The 19,508-nt window shown below is 48.3% G+C and overlaps 1 protein-coding gene across 2 annotated transcripts in view; it reads left to right on the top strand.

Moving 5' to 3' along the window:
- The window catches only part of VAX2 (ventral anterior homeobox 2), a 48,509-nt gene that overhangs the window by 10,862 nt on the left and 18,139 nt on the right, over positions 1 to 19,508 (top strand). The window contains exon 1 of one of the 2 annotated variants that reach the window (XR_008308640.1): positions 8,942 to 9,071. The exons of the other annotated variant lie outside the window; for it this stretch is intronic. The gene's annotated coding sequence lies outside the window, so the exon portion shown is untranslated. Of the gene's footprint in view, positions 1 to 8,941; positions 9,072 to 19,508 lie in introns of those variants that run through there. 2 annotated transcript variants of the gene reach the window in all.

Genomic DNA, 19,508 nt, shown 5'->3' with positions numbered 1-19,508 from the left:
GCGTATTATTACAACTGAATAAAACAGCGCATGCACGAAAGAGATGCAAAAAGTTCTCCTGCACAATTGTTTGCTAAAATAATTTCTTTCTACAAAGGGATATCCACGAACAAGGAGAGTTTATACACACCTACCTGGGAAATGGCAAAGGGAGTCCGCGTTTTTTGATTGCACAGGCGGTGAGTTTATCAGAATGCTGTTGAATGTGTTCCACCTTCACCAAATCCACCACCTCGAGATGCCTAGTTCTTGCAAGGCAAGGAATGTGTGCCTTTTTGTGTCCACTGGATACTACGCCACTCTAAAAACTAAAAGAAAAGGGAGCGACCCGCCAGGTGCTTAGGTCCCCTCCTCGGGATTCTTAGCAAGCTGCAATCCTCAAAGCGAAATGTTTACCCAAAACAGAAGGGGCGAGGAGGGTGGAGGAGAGCAGGAAAAAGGGAAGCCAGACCGGAAATAGATGCACTCACAAAATATAAAGGTACCCCCCCACCTTGAAAATGGTTGGGAGTAGTGAATTCTCACGTACACCTGTTTTTGTGCATGCAAAAATCTCTTTAAGCATAACCAAAGTTGTGTATGTCACACTGAGAGCAAAAAAGAATGTACACTATAAGACCTCTTGCTTTACTCGAAATTGCAGTTGATTTTCATGGGATTGTCTTGTTTTACATAAGGGGTACACTCCAGGGAGGGGAATTCCAACTCGAGGGGAAGCATCCTGCAGAAGCCCCACTGAAGTGAGAGTTGCAGGAGACCTCCCCCACGGATAGCGCGAGTTGAGGTGCTTATCTCTGGTGATGGTAAAAGGAGGAAAGCTTGACTCGTGCTCAGGTTTCATTTTCACACAACCAGCTGGGGCGATCACTTGTTGAACACGGTTGTGTGAACTGGCCTCCAGGTCCGCGGAGCTACAGTCTAGCGGGACATAAGGGCTCAAGCCGCACAGAAATGAGACGCCGTAATTAATAGCAGGTGAGAGGAAAGGTCCCGGCGCAAGGCCCCCAGTGGGACTTCTCCTTTCTCACCATCGAAAATTTGCATAAGAACAGTCCCATTTGCCTCGATAGAAGCCGGCCAGATCCACTTTCGTTGCTGGATTCGTTCCTGCCTGCCCCTCCACCACATTGACCTACCTCGAAGGGGTGTTGTAAGGCTTACTCAGATAAGGGAAGAGCTTTGAAAGCGCCCAGTTAAGGCGTAAGGGCGGGATAAACATGGTTTTAATCAGTTTAACAAAACAATAAATCTCGAAATGCGCGGATATGTTAGGGAGTGAGGCTAGTTGACCTCGGTGGGCCTTTCCTCCCTCCCTCCTTCCCTCTTTCCTGATGCTTGCATGGATCTAGGTCTTTCAGAGAAACTTCTCTCATAGCCTCCCATAAAATGCTGTCGTTTATTGCCGCTGTTCTCTCCGCCAAGCCCCTCCCCGCCGCTAGCCGCCCTTCTAGCTATAGTGAGTAGGAAACACGGACAGGTCCTGTGCGGGGCGGGGGGCTTATCTCACCACCAACGCCTCGGCTGGCCAAATTAAACGCTCCTCTGGTTTGCTTCCCGCCCCCCCCCCCCACCCCGCAGGAGGAACTGAATGAAGATGTTTCCGATCATGCCAAAGGCACACGTGCCGTGTACATGCCATGGGGTGGGTGAGAGACCAGCCTTCGCGCCTCGGGGGCTCCTTCTCCACCTCCGTCTGCTTGGATGCGGCGGAGAACTGAGCGTGGGAAGGCGAAGGTGTGGACGTGGAGCTCTGCAGCGGACGCGGGCGGCCCTGCTCTTTCCGCCGCCCACTCCACGCCCTTCCTATGGGGCAAACGGCTGCCCGGGTTTTGTCGTTTGTTTTGCTCTGTGGAATAAGATGGTGGCCAGGGACCACCAGCGAAGAAGACTTCGATTGGGATTGGGGTGGGGGGGGGAGAGGGGCAGAGAGAAAACGCCTCTAGTGTGTTGCAGGGAGCGCCTCTGTCGTGGATCATGTCCCTGAACCTGGTTCTAATCAGTTTAACAGAATAAACTGAGTGAGGCTTTAGGAAGTTTGTTTCCACCCCACCAAAGTTGGCGATGGAGGGCCTGGGGGGAAATAGCTCTGGACCAAATACTGTGGGACAACGGCAGACTGAAGTCGGATCATGCCCATCATGCACTCAGATATGCAAGTCCATAGAGTGCAGATTCCTCCCTATCATTTGATGAGTTTCCCCCTCATTTTACGGAATTGCCCCCCTATCTTCAGTCCCTCAAACAGCCCCCCGCAAAGTGTTTCCTGTCGCCCCCCCCCCAGGTTAAGTAAGGAGTTGATCCTCAAACTTTCCCTCTTTCTATTCTCCAGCAAGTCTGAATAAAGTGGTTGACGGGGCGGGCGGGAAAGCCAGCAATCTCTCTCCTTCCCATGACAAATGACAATCCTCATGACAAAATAACCCCAATAACAATTTTCGGAAACCAGAAAATCACTACAGAGAAAATGCAAAGGCCATTAATACATGTTTTATTTAGCATGTATATGTAAAAAAGGGTTTTACTTAAAAAACGAATTTATGATAGTTGATCCTTACTATAATATACACAAAATCATAAAGGCCAAAGGCCATCATGTACAAAATAACGCTGAACATACTTACCTATAAGGAGGTCCCACTGGATCCAATGGGCTTTACTCCTGGTAAACAGATGTGGCATGTGCGGCTAGGATGCAAGTGCTGCGGCCTAGAGGACCATAATTTTCCATGCTCAGCTTCTTAAAATCTCTTGGTGAACTCTGGAGTTTAAACAAAGCCCCGATGGGTCTCTAAGGCGGCTTATGAATCAAGTGGTTTGTGGGATGTTGTGCTCCATTTTGCAATTCCTGCCTGCCAGAGTTCTTACAGGCTACATTTCGGGATTTGCCAAAGTCAAATATCCACATTAAATCTCCATGAAACCATATTTTCCATAATATAGTTCCTTCCTTCCTTCCTTCCTTCCTTCCTTCCTTCCTTCCTTCCTTCCTCCCTCCCTTCCTCAGTTTCCTCTTTTCAGTGAAATTGCCTAGGGCTGCAGTCCTATGCACATTTACGTGGGAGTAAGATCCACTGAAACCTGCGGGATTTACTTCCAAGTAAACATGCACTGGACTGGGATGTCTATTGTCTTCGTTTACTGTGTTGTCTCTTTTGCCTTGCCTGTATTGCACAGAGGGAGGCAGAAGCAAATCTGTTCTGGGATGGCTGCACTGGGCAGATTGCACTGGATTTAGGGAGAGGCATGCTGGAAACCCTTTCCATTAAAAAGATCAGAGCTGGCAAGCGGAGTTTGTGCATTAATATGCTTACGTGTACAGATTTAAATATGTTTTATAGACGGCGTTAATATCACTGGTATCTCACGTAATGATGAAAGATTTGTTTCCGCTGAGAGCATGGTGCTGTCTCGAGCCCTGTTATTCTTGGATCTTTATTGGAAGCAAATTTCGTCTCAGTAAATTGGTTTTTAAGATGGGCTGTCAGGGCGAACCATCACAGGGACATTTCCCTGCACAGTCTCCTCCACTGCAGTGTTGGACGTTGCATGGGAAGAAGCACACTAAGCCGAGTTCTTTCACTACCCCTGTTCAGTCTAACGGGGCTCGAACAGGAGAATTGCGCAGTAGGGATCTCGGACCGCTATTAATGGGGAAAGTTGCAAAAGGGGAAGTTGGCGTTGCTTCCTTTTGCGAGCGCTGGAGGAGGAATGGCGGCTCGAGGCCTAACACCCTGGGATGAAGAGGTCATTCAGAAGAGCACTCCGGGCATCATGCCAGGCCCTAGGAGGCGGGCTGGGGCTCTGTGGAGAGGGGACCCTGTGGCGGCCCCAGGTCAGTAAGCGGTGGCGGCCGGGGTCGCCAGGCAGCCCTGGCTCAAGAGCCCGACCGCTTCGCCGTTATGGTCCTCCTACGGGACACGGCAGCGCTGAGCCCGTTTTGGACACGGATCGTCCGGCCCCAACAGCACAAGCGGGGCGCCAGCCGCTTTCTCGCCGTGGCTCCTCCTGCTGCGCTTCCCAACCCAGAATCGGTCAGCCAACCAGTCCGTGCATGGGACAGAACGAGGCTACCTTACGATCTGCAAAACAACCTTTGAAATCGGTTACTTGAGCCAGCCAACCAAGGGGTGTCCTATAACTGAGCAGCTGGGCTCCTGAGGGGCCCCCAGCTCCACTCCTGCCTATTTTCGTCATGATCTCCCAGGGCCCCTCTCCCCTAGCTATGACCCTGCAGCCAGCCCTAACATGCATACCCCACATGGCCTGGCTTTCTGGGTACAGCTTTGTCTGTATCAAAAGTACGCTTCTGCCATGCTGTACTCAAAAGTACTCTTCTTCTTCTTCTCCTTCTCCTTCTCCTTCTCCTTCTCCTTCTCTCCTCCTCCTCCACATCTTCCTCCTCCTCCTCCTCCTTTCTGCCGATGTAATGAATATTCATGCCGCCCTTCTTCTGAGGATGATATAGTGTTGTTGTTATTGTTGCTGTTGCTGCTGTTGCTGCTGCTGTCAGAGGTGCAGCTAGGTAATTTTGGAGCCTGTATCTAGAGGCCTTTGCACCACCTCCCCCCCCCCACTGCAAGATAGATAATGTTGGATCCTGGACCTAATGGGCTACATAAGCATCCTCTCCATAGATATATATACACACACATGCTACATGCTTGCGTGTGGGTTTGCACGTGCAAGATCTGGCTAATTTCTTCTTTGATGTCCCACGTGGATATGCACTTTTAGACATTATGAAGGCACCTGTAGAATAAGCAAAGTGTCACAAGCAAGGTCTCAGTAGACATTTGTTTCCTGCTTTTCTACCAGCAACATAGTCTTTAGGGCACCTTACAATAAGAGCACCTTAAATAAGCAGATAATTAAAAAATCAATGATGTGTATAGGATAAGAACTTTTTATCCCCTTCTGTCTTTAGCCCCTTGTTATGCTGTTATCCAAACTTTATTGTGGCCTTGGAAAGTATACCATATCATACCATTATATCATTGTATGACAACATTTTTATATCATGCCATAGGCACCATAAATATTGCAGTCCTCAAGTTTTTGTGAAAACAGTGTCATTTACTATCAATGTTTCTGCTAATATTTAAATAGCAGTGACAAACACAGATTCAATCCTGCCACTTAAACTAGCTCACACCACAATATGCTTAGGGAAAGGTTAGAACAGTTTTTTGTTTGTTTGTTTTAGAAGAAATCTGATTAAGACACTTCCCACTGATCTGCAGATACCACATTTTGCATGGATAACCCTGCCACTTTAGCTGGATGCACTATATTTATTTTTTCAGTTTATATACTGCCCTTCCAAAGTGGCTCAGGGTGGTTTACGACAAGGTAAAAACAATTAAAACCAGTTAACAGTTAAAATCAAAACTATAAAAACAGAATAAAACTATAAAACTATGTTTTACACCAGAATATGCTCAGGGAAAGGTTGAATTTTTATTTTTTATTTTTAAAGAGGAAATTCTGAATCAAACTCTTCCCACTAACCTGAAGATACAAATTGTGTATGGACAGTCCAGCCACTCTCTCCTCTGTTTGGAGCCCAAAAGCAAGTGGGTGGGTGGGTGGGGGAAAGAAACACAATGCTGAGAAAGGAAGCAAGTCTTCAGCAGGTGCAGCCAGGGTGGTGGTGGGGGACAATGTGGCGACAGAGAAAACAAGTCCTAGTGAGTGGGGTCTCTGGGGAGGAATCAGGCAAGTGTGCATTCAAAAACCATTGGTCCATTTTAGAACCAAATCAAACCACCACAGTTGAATCTTTGCAAGAGAACATGGAAGGGAATATGAATTAGATTAAAGGTGAGACCTAGAGGATGATGAGGTTTGGATCTGCCCCACACGTGCTGGGCGGCACGGAAGGAGATAGGAGATCTCGGTGTGGCTCAGACAAGTCCCAGCCGGCCTCTCACTGCACTGTTACTGGAGCCCTGTGGGCGTATGGCTGCTCCCTCCCATCATGCTCTTCCCTTCCCTCTCACGCTGCAGTGCGCTGGCTCATACAACACATGCGTCATGTGATGTGGGCCACGGTCATGTGCTCTCCGTCTCAGCGCAGGTGCACTGCTACGCCTAGACTGGGCAGGGAAGTGACTTGGGCTGCTCTCCTGTGCCCACCCCCAGCCAGGCCCGGGCCCACACAACAACACAACCAGCCTAAAGCCAAGACGCCACCGCGGAGGCAGGCAGACCCAGGCAGGGGCAGCCACCCCCGGCCCCTGGCCACCACCCTCCATGGATGCAGCCACCCATGGCCCCCACCTGGGACACTGCTGAGGGTATTTGGGGACCCCCCAGGGGGTATAGGGGACCGGACTGACTTCTGGAAGTCTAGTCCAAAGGGCGCCTCTGGTTGTTTTTGACATCCAGGCTGAAGGTAGCCTGATGACCAAGAGTGTAGATAGCTTGTGGGAGCAAGCATGACTTGTCCCCTTAGCTAAGCAGGGTCCACCCTGGCTGCATATGAATGGGAGACTAGAAGTGTGAGCATTGAAAGATATTCTCCTTACGGGATGGAGTCACTCTTGGAAGAGCAACTTGGTTCCAAGTTCCCTCCCAGGCAGCATCTCCAAGATAGGGCTGAGAGAGGCTCCTGCCTGCAATCTTGTAGAAGCTGCTGCCAGTCTGGGTAGACAATACTGAGCTAGATGGACCTATGGTCTGACTCAGTATAGGGCAGCTTCCTATGTTCCTATGTTCCTAATTGAGCGGGTGGGTTCAAAGAACTCAGGCATCCAGCTCCTGAGGGCCCCCCAGATGGACCCCTCCCTATTTTCTTCATTATTTCCCTCACTCTGAGGGGCCACCAGGGAGAGGGGTGAACACAGGCCTCCTCTCCCCTGGCTATGCTTCTGCCAGCGTGGTATAGTGGTTAGAGTGCTGGACTAGGACTGGGGAGACCCGAGTTCAAACCCCCATTCAGCCATGAGACTAGCTGGGTGACTCTGGGCCAGTCACTTCTCTCTCAGCCTACTTCACAGGGTTGTTGTGAAAGAGAAACTCAAGTATGTAATACACTGCTCTGAGCTCCTTGGAGGAAGAGTGGGATAGAAATGTAATAATAATAATAATAATAATAATAATAATAAGAAATAGAAAAAATAACAAAATACAAAGATCTACACATTGAAATGGAAAGGCTGTGGCAGAAAAAGACCAAAATAATCCCAGTGGTAATTGGGGCCCTGGGTGCAGTTCCAAAAGACCTTGAAGAGCACCTCAACACCATAGGGGCCACAGAAATCACCATCAGCCAATTACAAAAAGCAGCTTTACTGGGAACAGCCTATATTCTGCGACGATATCTATAATAACAGCAACAACATTGATGATAAAATTCAGCCATCCCAGGTCCTTGAGAAGGACTCGATGTCTGGATAAAACAAACCAGTCAATAACACCTGTCTGACTGTGTAAACAAGAAATAATAATAATAAAGCTAAAATCAGGAAACCTCCAGTTGGAAATCTCACCTCTGCCATGAGCTCTTCCAGTGTCCTTAGTCCTGTGGGCTGCACAACTTCAGCGCTCCTGCAGATTAGAGATGGGAAGGCCTGGGGGCGGGGGGAATGGAAGCAAAGTAAAACACCCCCCCTTTCCCCCCTGGGGGGAGGATTCCCCCCCCCAGAGAAAGAAAAAAAACCTGTTTTTTTCTGCCCCCCCGACTTTCACATCTCTACTGCAGATGTTAGACTACAACTCCCATAATCCCTGGCTCCTGGCCACTGTGGCTGGGGATGATGTAATCCAAAAACAGCTGGAGGGCCCTAGTTGTGCAGCCTGACCTTAGTCAGAGGACTCCCTTTCAGCCTTAGTGCCTCCTCTGTCATATGGGGATAACAATAGTGACCGACTTCACTGGGTTATTGCAAATATTAAGATGAGATTTTATTTTATTTATTTGTTGTTGAATTTATATACTGCCTTTCATTAAAAATAATCCTAAAGCAGTTTACAATTAAAAAAAAACATAATTAAAATGACAGTTTAAAGTATTAAGCTAAAAACATGACAACAAACAACAAAAATATGTCAACATAATGTACATAAAGTGTGATATACATGCTAAATATTACATATGTCTGCTTCTGAATACCAGGCATCCCTGCTGGTGCAATATTATCTATCCAGGATATTAACTGATCCCTTGCAAGGCAAAGGTTTTAGGGCACCACTGAACCCGAGTGTGACTTGAGAGGTCAGTCTGCAATCCCCTCCAATGCCACAGAGGCTGCAATGGCACCTTCGAGGTGTGGTGGAGCCCCACAAGTTTGTGCCCCAGAACCCTTTGTGACACTGCACTGGTTTCTGGGGCAGTGAAATGACAAATCGCACTCCGTTTGGGCATTATCCCCAAATCATTGTCACACATGTGGTTGCTTAGGATGGCTTGCATGGGATCCTGGGACATGACCGCCTCTGCTATCATGAGATGCAGCTGCTTGGAGTGGAAAATATTTGGGGTCACCCTGGATGTTTAATGCAAACCCCACACTTCATTGCCTCCCTTGTGAGCTTCCCAGAAGCATCTGGCTGGCTGGGGTGGGAAACGGGGTAGATGACCCACTTTGGGGTGAGCAGGGAGCAGAGCAGGGCTCTTCTCGTGGGAGAAAAGGAAGGCAGGAGGCTCATAGTAGACATAAAAGCAGCAGCCGGGAAGTAGGGTCCATTGGTCAAAGGGGGCAAATGTCCCCAGACCTGGAGGGTCAGGGCTCCCATAAGGCTCTCCAGACCCATGGCCAGGGTGTGACATGCCCCCCCCCACACGCACACACTGCCGGCCAGTGAGCTGTTTCTCTTTTTTCAGATAGGAGGAAGGATGCGGCTGCTGAGAAAGGAAAGGGTTAAACCAGCCCAGCAGCCGCCGTCTTTGATTGGTCCTTCTTGAGTTGTGCCCCTCCTCCCCCCCCCACCGCAATTCAATGCAGCAGTTGTGTTTGCAACAGGAGGGAGCGGAAAGAAAGCATGGCTAGGAGGAGGGATGCTGGCAAGGGAAGTCAAGCAAACAACCCGGATCTGTTTTTCCTGTTTGATTTCTTCCCTCAGAAGCTAATGTGTGTTTTGCATTTTTCTCCTTCCTCCTTCCCACATTCATGAAGTGTGTGTGTGTGAGTGTGTGTGTGAGAGAGATCTCATCCCCAACTGAAAGCCTCTCTTGGTGTGTCTGTGTTTTCCCCCCATCCCCAAACCTTTGATTGTGCTTGTGTGAGAGATTTTTAACTTTTAAAAAATGATTTAAAATGATTGGGTTTTCCCCAATAAGTCCTGACCCATTATGTGATCTTCCCCTCGGAACTTGCAATGAGTTTTGTTTTCCTCTTGTGGAAAGGAAAGCAGAAAGTAAGAGAAAGAGTGAGTGGGGTGGTCTGTGGTGGTGGTTGTTGTTAAATATATATTCAATTGTTTTTTCAACCAAACAAGTTCTCAAAATGGTATACAAAGCAGAGAGAGAGAGAGAGAGAGAGATTTTAAAACTTTTTAAAAAAACATTTTCAAAACAGAACAAGGAGCCTAGTGTAAGCCTATGAAATCATAACACCCACTTTCAAAATCACCTATTTAAACTTTAAACCCAGGCCTATCATTATTTCAGTACATGTTCAATTTTCCAACAGTGTATCTACAGTTGTCCCACTCTTTCTGGTGCGAGCTGCCATATGAAAACATGTGAGAAACCTCTCAGAAGTATATGCATGGAGTTATTTTCAGTGCTTCTCATTTCCTATGTCTGGAAGCAGAGGGCTACCTAACGGCTACCTGACGGTGGCTGGTTTTGTTGTCCTTGGTGTGCATATTTTACCAGCCCTCAAAAGTCAAGTCCTTTCTTAACTTCTCCTCATATTGTATCCAGAGTCCTTGGAACAGCTTTGATAAGTTCCAGACCCACTTTCTGTGGTGTGGTAGCTCTAAACTATAACTCCCGAGACAGCATGCTTGAGAATAAAGAGTGTGTGTGTGTGTGTGTGTGTGTGAGAGAGAGAGAGAGAGAGAGAGAGAGAGAGAGCGCAGCACAGATAGGCAATAGGGATAGGAATATTGCTAGAGTTCTATGTATGCATATATTAGGTCACAGTAATAGGCATATATGTTAAAAATGTTTCTGAGCTAGGGGAATATGTGTGCACAAGCATGTGTGTGAAAGTGTATGCATCTATGAAGAGGGTGTAATATTATATGCATAGAGGGGAAAGAAAGGGCATGCTAAGAATCTTGTCTTCATCACATCCTTACAGGTTTTTTTTGCAAAAAGTACATGGGGGAGGGGGGAAACAAAGAAGATGGGGAGTAAGGGGGTCCATCTTCACTTTTTATCCCTAGGCCCATTCCCACCTTGCTACACCCCTGGCAGCAGCAGCAGCAACAACAACAATAGTCTCCTGCTAACTGAGCAAAGAGGCACCTTTTAAAATTGTTGCTGGCGTCTACCTTATGCTTCTTTTTAGATTGTAAGTTCTTTGGGGACATGGATCCACATAATTTTCTCTATATATATGTAGCAATAGCAATAGCAATAGCACTTACATTTATATACCACTTTATAGCCGGAGCTCTCTAAGCGGTTTACAATGATTTTAGCATATTGCCCCCAACATTCTGGGTACTCATTTTACCGACTTCGGAAGGATGGAAGGCTGAGTCAACCTTGAGCCCCTGGTCAGGATCGAACTTGTAACCTTCTGGTTACAGGGCAGCAGTTTTACCACTGTGCCACCAGGGGCTCAATGTAAACTGTTTTGGGAACATTTGTTGAAAAGTAGTATATAAATATTTGTAACAGTAATAGTAGTAGTAATGCTATTATCTGTTATTGCTAATATTAATAGATATTTTACTATTAGTAGATTATTAAGGTAGCCACCTAATAGCACAGCAGTGAAATGACTTGACTAGTAAGCCAGAAGTTGCTGGTTTGAATTCCCACTGGTATGTTTCCCAGACTACGGGAAACACCTCTATTGGGCAGCAGTGATATAGGAAGATGCTGAAAGGCATCATCTCATACTGCATGGGAGGAGGCCATGGTCAACCCCTCCTGTATTCTACCAAAGACAACCACAGGGTTCTGTAGTTGCCAGGAGTCAACATCGACTCGACGGCACACTTTACCTTTACTTGGATTCTTAAGGTAATAATAGATAATATATTATTATAGTATCTACTATTACTCCTACTACTTAGTAGTAGTACTATAGTCCTCCTCCTACTCCTCCTACTTCGTAGTACTTACTACTACTAAGTTAGTAGTAGTAGTAGTAGTAGTAGTAGTAGTAGTAGTAGCTGCTGCAGCATTACCTCCAGAATCTTGGCACTCTACATCAATTAAAACTTGCCCCACAGATTTTAATTTATTATAATATATACAATTACTAGTAGTAATATTTATGGCTACAACTACAACTACTAGGTAGTTGCAACAGCAGCAGCATTACCTCCAAGATCTAGGCACTATGTATAAATTAAAACCTACCTCACAGGTATACAATCTTCCCTCACCAAATGTGGTTTTACCAACTGCAGTTGAGTATCCACAAATCGGAAATTGTGTCTGGTCTCACCAACTTCAACCCGAGTATCTGCGGTTGGCAAGGGTTTTTTTTAGTGATTTGGTTTTTTTAAAAAGCTATTTGGAGGGGTTCAGAGGTTCAATCTGCTCATTCCTCTAGCTGACCCTTGCAGACCCTTGCACACTCTTCATGATTTAACGTGCCTTTGAGTGATTTTGGAGGGTTCAAAAAATTTCCAAGGGTTCAATCTCTGGATTACTCTTGGTAATATTAAGGGATTTGGGGGGATTTTTTTCTGTCTTTTAAAATTTTCCCTGTATTTTTTGGTCTTTTCGCTATCTCGGTTCTCTGAACCCCCTGTTTCCCATTCATTTCAATGGCTCGTCAACCGCGAATTTGCCAACTGGTGGTGGTGGTGGTTTGCTGTACTGGAACCCTTGTACTTGGTGACTGATGTCTGTACAGTCTAGGCCCTGACAGCTTTCTGTATGAAAAGGCCTTTGGTACTCAGAGATGCTCATTTTAAGAAAGTTGTCTTTGTGTGAAGAATTTTGCAGAAATGGCTGGATAGATGGCTGCTAAGGATCTGATGCGCTTCCTTTTGTCATGCTCTTTCAGAGGGAGAGAGAGAAATATTTGGCTCCTCTTTTTAAAAAAGATCCATCAGCAGTTTGTTTTGCGTATGATTGGGAACCTATGAAAAGGAAGGGACTCATTTACAACCCACAGAATGCCAAAATGCTCAGCCATTGCAGTGGATAGGAGGGGTCCAGGACTGCCCCGGGGATGGTGTGTTTTGATGCTTTGCTGGGGATCTATCAAATAATGTTGTGTTCTAACAGCAATTCTCTAATTAATCTTAGTATGGGTTTCTTTTCTGGCTTTACCAAAAGAGCATCTTTGGATGTAGCAAGCGTGCCTTGTTTGTATTGTTGTGGCCCAACGAATCATGCTATTGAAAATGGTGTGGAAACTGGTCTACTCATGAGTCGCCATGGCATGGAGCTGCACCACAGCGACTCACAGCCCACTAAATGGAGTTAGCTGAGCACATGCTCACTAAATGGAGTTAGCTGAGCACATGCTCACTAAATGGAGTTAGCTGAGCACATGCTCCGCTAACCTCATTGGGTGGGGGTGGGGGGTTTAAGAGGGCTTGCCGGCGGGAGCCACACAGCTCCTGACAGTTCACACGCACAGTGGAAACCATGCTGGGCTCCCTTAGCCTGGTTTCCACCGCACTGCACGTGAGAATACCCTCATTGTCTATTAATAGCAGTAGAGAAAGTGGAGGGAGAGTCCAGTTGTTCTTCGATAAATATCATCATCATCATCATCATCATCATTATTATTATTATTATTATTATTATTATTATTACAGTAGTGTTGTCTTTCTATTCTCAATGGGAATCCATCAGTCTTTCCCCATCATATGTCCATTCTGCCTCCTCAAGGTTTCCAACAAACTGTTGGAGAAACAGACGGATGGATTCCCATTGAGAAGGTCTTCTCATTCAACATAGGAATAGAAAGACAGCATGACTGATATTTATTGAAGAACAACAGAACTTTTTTGGACACTGGAAAAAGCACATTGAAACAGCGAACATTACCGGAAAGCCGTTGTGTTTCCATAGTTCATGAGATTGCACTGTCTCTATTGTTCCTATGTATTTAGTGCTGTAGGTGCTTGGTTATTATGTTTTATTCATCCAGATCAGCATATATATTTGATTGCTTCACTTTCAATATAATTCATATTTATATATTTAGGGGTTTTTTTTGTTGGTTTTGGTTACATTATTAGGACCTGTCATTTCATTTTATGAACTACTGCTCCCATCATTCTCAGCCACAGTGGCCAATAGTCAAGGGTTCTGGGAGTTGTAGTTCAACAACTAAAAGGCCTCAGGTTGGCCAGCCATGGAAGGACATGGCTAATGATCATCCTTTCTGACTGACTGAGCTTGAGGTCCTGTTGCATCTCTGACACTCAAAGTGGAAACATGCCATGGCTATATAAACAGCAGAGTGCTATGGTGAAAGCCATCTAATGGCACAGCGGGGAAATGGCTTGACTACCATGCCAGAGATTGCTGGTTCGAATCCCCGCTGATGTGTTTCCCAGACTATGGGAAACACCTATATTGGGCAGCAGCAATACAGGAAGATGCTGAAAGGCATCGTCATCTCATCCTGCGCGGGACATGGCAATGGTCAACCCCTCCTGTATTCCACCAAAGACAACCACAGGGCACTGTGGGCACCAGGAGTCAACACCGACTCAACGGCACACTTTATCTTACTATGATGAAGCAGTGGGACTTATTACTCAGCAAACATCCTGGGCTTGGACAGTAACAGATTTATTAGGATGAGGGTGTTAGGCTTCAACGTGTCTTTTTCGTTACAAATATAATTGCTGCAACACAACTCCTCTTCTGGACTTCAGACACGTATTTCTACCTGCCTGTGTTCTGTGGTGCAATGTTTCCCTCATTTATTCACCAACTCTAAAGACACTGTACATTTTTAAAATGGGGCTTGTTGATTTAAAAGAAAAGGGAATGGCTGTAACCCTGCAGTAATGTAGCAGCCCTGATACTCCACATTTCTTCTGCTACTTAAGGGTGTCCACGAGCTGCAGTGCTCAGCGCGGTCGGGAGGGGAGCGGGAGCTTTAAGAAAGAGGAGAGCAGGTCCTTCCTTCCCTGCTCTCTGCTGCCCCATGCAGCTTCCTGCTGGGGGGGCGGGCTCCTCCCAAGTACCCCCACACGGCGCCAGCAAGCACATGGCATCTGTGCATGCACGGGCGCCATTTGCGTGGTCAACAACACCATACTGCCCATGCAAATGGTGTCTGTGCCTGCGTGGATGCCGTGTGCTTGCTGGTGCCGCGCAGGAGTATTTGGGAGGAGCGCCACCCCAGCAGGGACCTGTTCTCCTCTTTCTTAAAGCTCTCGCTCCCCGGAGCTCCCCTCCCGGCAGTGCCAAACCAGTGCTCGAACTGTGGTTTGTGCACACCTATATTGCCACTTGTCTGGTGGCTAGAGGCCACCTCCAGGCTCAGAGGCAAGGTGCCTCTAAGTATCAGTTGCAGGGGAGCAACAGCAAGAGAGAGGGCACACCCTCACCTCTTGCCTGTGGGCTTCTCGGAAGCATCTGATGGGCCACTGTGTGAAACAGGGAGGTTGGACTAGATAGGCCTCCTTGGGCCTGATCCAGCAGGGCTGTTCTTAGTTCTTATGCCTGGATCACTAATGCATGAATATGCATAGGGGGGAAAGTTACATAGAAAACTGGGCAACTGGACTTTCTCCAGGAATGTATTTTTGTCAGTGAATGCTGGCAGATTTCTTAGGGGTCAGGGTAGAAAACATCCATGCAGTCAGATATAGTCAAATTCCTACAGGAATTCCCTGGATATTTGAATGCACAGGATGCTAGCCTTGAATTGTGTTAAATCAGCCGCTAGGTGTCTCTTTGTCTTAGAGGAGAGTTCAGGACTTCCTCCTTTTTGAGATCTAAGCATCTTTCCTGTTGACCTGAGCTGGGATTCCCTCAAAGCAGCTAAACCATCATTATTTTCCCATGTCATTTTTTGCATGATGCGATGTTGGTGCGAAATGGCCTTCTGTGTCATGAACTCTTTACTCTGAGAAAACGCTCAGTTTTGACAGTTTGCTATGGAAGCAACTGCACTTGCCATGTGGCAGGGTTGTGCTTGCCTGCCAGGGTCTCTGAAGCAAGACCAGGAGCGCCACCCCACCCACCGGCCCAGTTCACACCAAGGTGGTGCTTCATTGTCTGATGGTATTATCGAATTGAAATGTAGCCTCACTCTTGGTCACGGCTGCTGCAGAGATATGCGCTTGGGGCCCATAGGAAGATAACTTCTCTCTGGACTGAAATAGCCCCATCACACAGCTTGCACTGGCCAAGGCTCACAAAGGGCCCGGCAAGGCAGAGTAAACCCACCCTCCCTTTACAGACCCCTTCACTGCACCCACAAATGCAACCAAATCAGCTCCAGAGCCTCTTCACTAGATGTGCCTACAAAAGCCCTTTTGTGGTGGTATTGCCACCTGAATCCTGCTTCCCTATGCCTTTCTCCCAACATCCTCAATAAAACTTCATCAGCAACAACAAAATCCTCTCCAAGCTGCTTTCCCCCAGGCTTTCCAGCCCCTACTCAAAGACCCCAGATGGAAAAACCTAGAGTCCCAGCACAGGTGCGAAGCTCTAAGATGGGCAGGTGTTGTGGCTGCACAGGGGCCACTGATGCCCGGGGACCAGCGGCAGCACTCCCCCACCCCCTGCACTGGGTGCTTGCTGGTATGGGCATGGGGCCACCTGCCAGGGCCTGCCTTTGCAGCAGCGGTGGCCCACCTGGCTGCCAGAGCTCTGTCCCCCTTTGCCAGGCCCTGCCAGCGTGCTCTAATGACGTCACTGCACTGGTGCCGGTTCTCGTTGGGATGGAGCAGTGTGGACTCCAGCCAGTGCCGTTGGACGGTGTCAGTGGGGCCTGGTAAAGGGAGCAAGGCCAGTGGCAGCCGGGCGGCTGGGTGACCAGCCAGCCAGCCAGCCAGTGGGAGCTGTGGAGGCAGGCGGGGACAGGCAGGGGCCACCTCAGCTCTCACCCCAGAGCTGCCCTGGATGTTGCTACCCTCTTGCCTCTGCAGTTAGAGGTCAGTGTGGGTTGGTGTCTCCAGACACGGGGATGGTGCTAGCAGGGTCTGCCCCTGCCCTGCACGCAAACTCAGGTGAGGCCAGAAACTGCATCTTGTTCCCTGAGCAACCCCGCCGGCCGCCCACCCCGGAATTGCTGAATGGAGCGACGGAATCCTAAGCAGAGACGCTCGCCGGCTCGCTCGCCATAGGGGCCTTTTTGTGAGGGAGATGCCTTTCTTGGAACCGCTGGGCTTGGGAGCCTGCCCTGGGCTTTCTTCTCTGCCTGTGGCATTTGCTTGGCATGTGATGATGTGCACCAGTCAGAGAGAGTCAGGAGTGCTGAGCTGGTGCCTCCGCTTTAGTCTCGGAGCTTGGCTGTGGATGAATTCAGTGCCCAGCAGGGGCGTAACTACCTTTAGGCAAGGGGAGGCAGTCGTCTTGGGGCCCCACTGCCTCGAGGGGCCCCCCAGAGGCACATCACATGACTCCTCACCCGCCCATGTTGCACCCCCTATGAATTATGTTGAGTCTCTTGGAGATCGGCAGGAGCAGAGAGTAAAGAAACTAGATTCCATGTGAACTAGATATTCACCGTATTCATAATGGGGATGTGAGTGTGAGTGCACTGTATATCGTGAAGTGTGTTTGTGTGTGTATACCAGCGAGGGGCCCATTTTAAAATCTTGTCTCTGGGCCCTCTGCAACCTTGCTATGCCTCTGGTGCCCGGGGATCTGGTGCCCAGCCGGCACCCTGCCGCCTCCTTGTCTTCTGCTCTGGCACTCGTCACTTTGGACCTCCCTGATGAGACCCACCCTACTTGGCTTGGCATTGCTCTCGGGAGAGCAGAGTTGGGGATGGGATCAGCTCACACACCTAACTCCCTTACTCTCTCTCCTCCTCCTCCTCCTCCCTTCCTTTTGGAGAACGTCTCACTTTCACTGCCAACTGCAAGGCCCCACAAGCTGCTCCCCATCCCTGCTTCTTTTGATCTTTCTCTCCCCATAGGGGTGCAGGTCCCCGCACAGGCCTTGGAGGAGTCCCCCCACCCCACACACTCATTTTACTGAACTCCCCCCTCCCAACCCAACCTAATAACTCATATCTTCAACTTCCAAAACGTATTTTTCTCCCCTCAAGAGTCTTCCCCGCCCCAAATTGAAGTGAGGAGTTTTTCCTCCAGCTTTCCCTCTGTCTGTACCTCCCCTCTTGCTGTTGCCAAATGCTCAGGGTTGTTTGTTTTTTGTTTTAATTATCCTGGTACAGAATAAATGATTTGTTTGTTTGTTTGTTTGTTTGTTTGACACATTTTTATACCGCCCCAAACGCAAGACTTTATAACCTTGTTTTCAGCAAGTCCTGTTTCTAATTCTGTTTGCCCCTCTGGAGTACCCTGGAGAGAAATCGCATGGTCTGAACTTGATCTCTAATGATTTACTTTTGCAGGTTTTAGTGCTAGTAATTCTGGGGCCAGACTCACTTCACCGGGTGGATAGTGGCCTGCTTCCCCAAGGAGTAGATTTGGCTGCAGCTGGGAAACGGTTTCCTGAGTAATTCCCCCAAGTTTCCAAGTAGAGTCACCCAAGTGTGTTGGGTACCCCACGTGTGCAGGCCATGGGTCTGAGCAAGTGAGGTTGGCAGTGGTTAGGGACACAGGAACATAGGAAGCTGCCTTCTACTGAGTCAGGCTGCTGGCCCATCTAGCTCAGTGTTGTTTACACAGACTGGTAGCACCTTCTCCAAGGTTGCAGGCAGGAGTCTACATGGGCTACCCAAATGATTTAAAAAAACACCCCCAAACCCCACCTTGATGACAGTGGTGAATTCTGGAATCTGCCACTGCATGTGTGGAGGGCTCCTGGGGGCAACCTTTTGGAGTGAGCAATGGTCAGGAATGGTCTCCCCACCCCACTCCCCACATTGTCTGGGTCCCAAGTCTGTATCAGTGCATCATCAGGCTTGGCCCATATAGCGCATCTCTAGCAAGCCGAGGCAGTCAAAGCAGGTCCTGCCCTTTCTGTGCCCCTGATTAATGATGCGCTTGCATCCAAAGACGTGTACACGTTTGTGAACAGGGGCAGAGCTATAATTGGGCAGCAGATGGGTCCAAAGAACCCAAGCCGGCTGCTGGCTGGGACTCCTGATTGGCTCTGAGGTCCATCCTCCTTCCATTGGACGTGCATGCACCCGCCTTCTTCCCAGCAGGCTCTCTGATGGAAGGAAGACGGGCCTGAGAGCCGGGTGGTGGGGAGGAGCAGCTGGGGGCAGAGGAGGGGGCGGGGCCAACAGTCACTCAGGCCTCTCCTTTGGATGACTGCAATGCGCTCTACCTAGGGTTGCGTCTGAAAATGATCTGGAAGCTTGAACTAGTCCAGAATGCAGCAGCCTGCCTCCTCAGGGGTGATTGGATAGTGTCACACCTCTTTTACAGTCGCTGCACTGGTTGCCTGTTCGCTTCTGGGTCCAATTCAAAGTGCTGGTTCTCACCTACAAAACCCTTACGGGCTTAGCGCCTGTGTATCTCTGGGATTGCCTCTCTCGGCCAGTTGTATCCCATCTTGTGAGGTCTTCTCAGCTGGCCCTTCTTCGTGTCCGGGGCCCTGGTGTAGTGCGTGGTGCCTGGGCCTGTAGCAGGGCCTTCTCTGTGGCCGCCCCTCTTCTTCACCCTTTACCCCCAGTTTCGTTCAGCCCCCTCCCTGGCTGCTTTTAAGGCCCTTCTCAAGACCCACCTGTTTCACCAGGCATTTGCCCTTTACTACTACTACTACTACTACTACTACTTATTATTATTATTATTACATTTTATATCCGCTCTTCCTCCAAGGAACCCAGAGCGGTGTACTACATACTTAGGTTTTCTCCTCACAACAACCCTGTGAAGTAGGTTAGGCTGAGAGAGAAGTGACTGGCCCAGAGTCACCCAGCAGGTCTCATGGCTGAATGGGGAGTTGAACTCGGCTCTCCCCGGTCCTAGCCCAGCACTCTAACCACTACACCATGCTGGCTTATTATTATTATTATTTTATTTTAATTAATTGTTATTGGTATTGTTGTTGTTCACTGCAGGATATAAGAAAATTTAAATAAATAAATAAATAAATAAATAAATAGATGGGCAGCCGGATGGGGGAGGCATGCATGGGCATGTCTGCTAAGTGAGCAGGGGCCTGCTCTCCCCTCACAACACCCCAGTTTGTGAGTCTCCAAGGGGCAGCAGGGCTCTCGGTTGCTTCTGCTACAGGCGCCTCTCCTGGCTTTGTAATTTGCACCTAGAATTTGACCAGCAAGTTGCTCTGGCATCTTCCTTGCATAGCGAGA

The sequence above is a fragment of the Hemicordylus capensis genome, chromosome 5, assembly GCF_027244095.1.
Source record: "Hemicordylus capensis ecotype Gifberg chromosome 5, rHemCap1.1.pri, whole genome shotgun sequence".
Classification (NCBI taxonomy): Eukaryota; Metazoa; Chordata; class Lepidosauria; order Squamata; family Cordylidae; genus Hemicordylus; species Hemicordylus capensis.
This window is presented reverse-complemented; position numbering and strand designations above follow the sequence as displayed.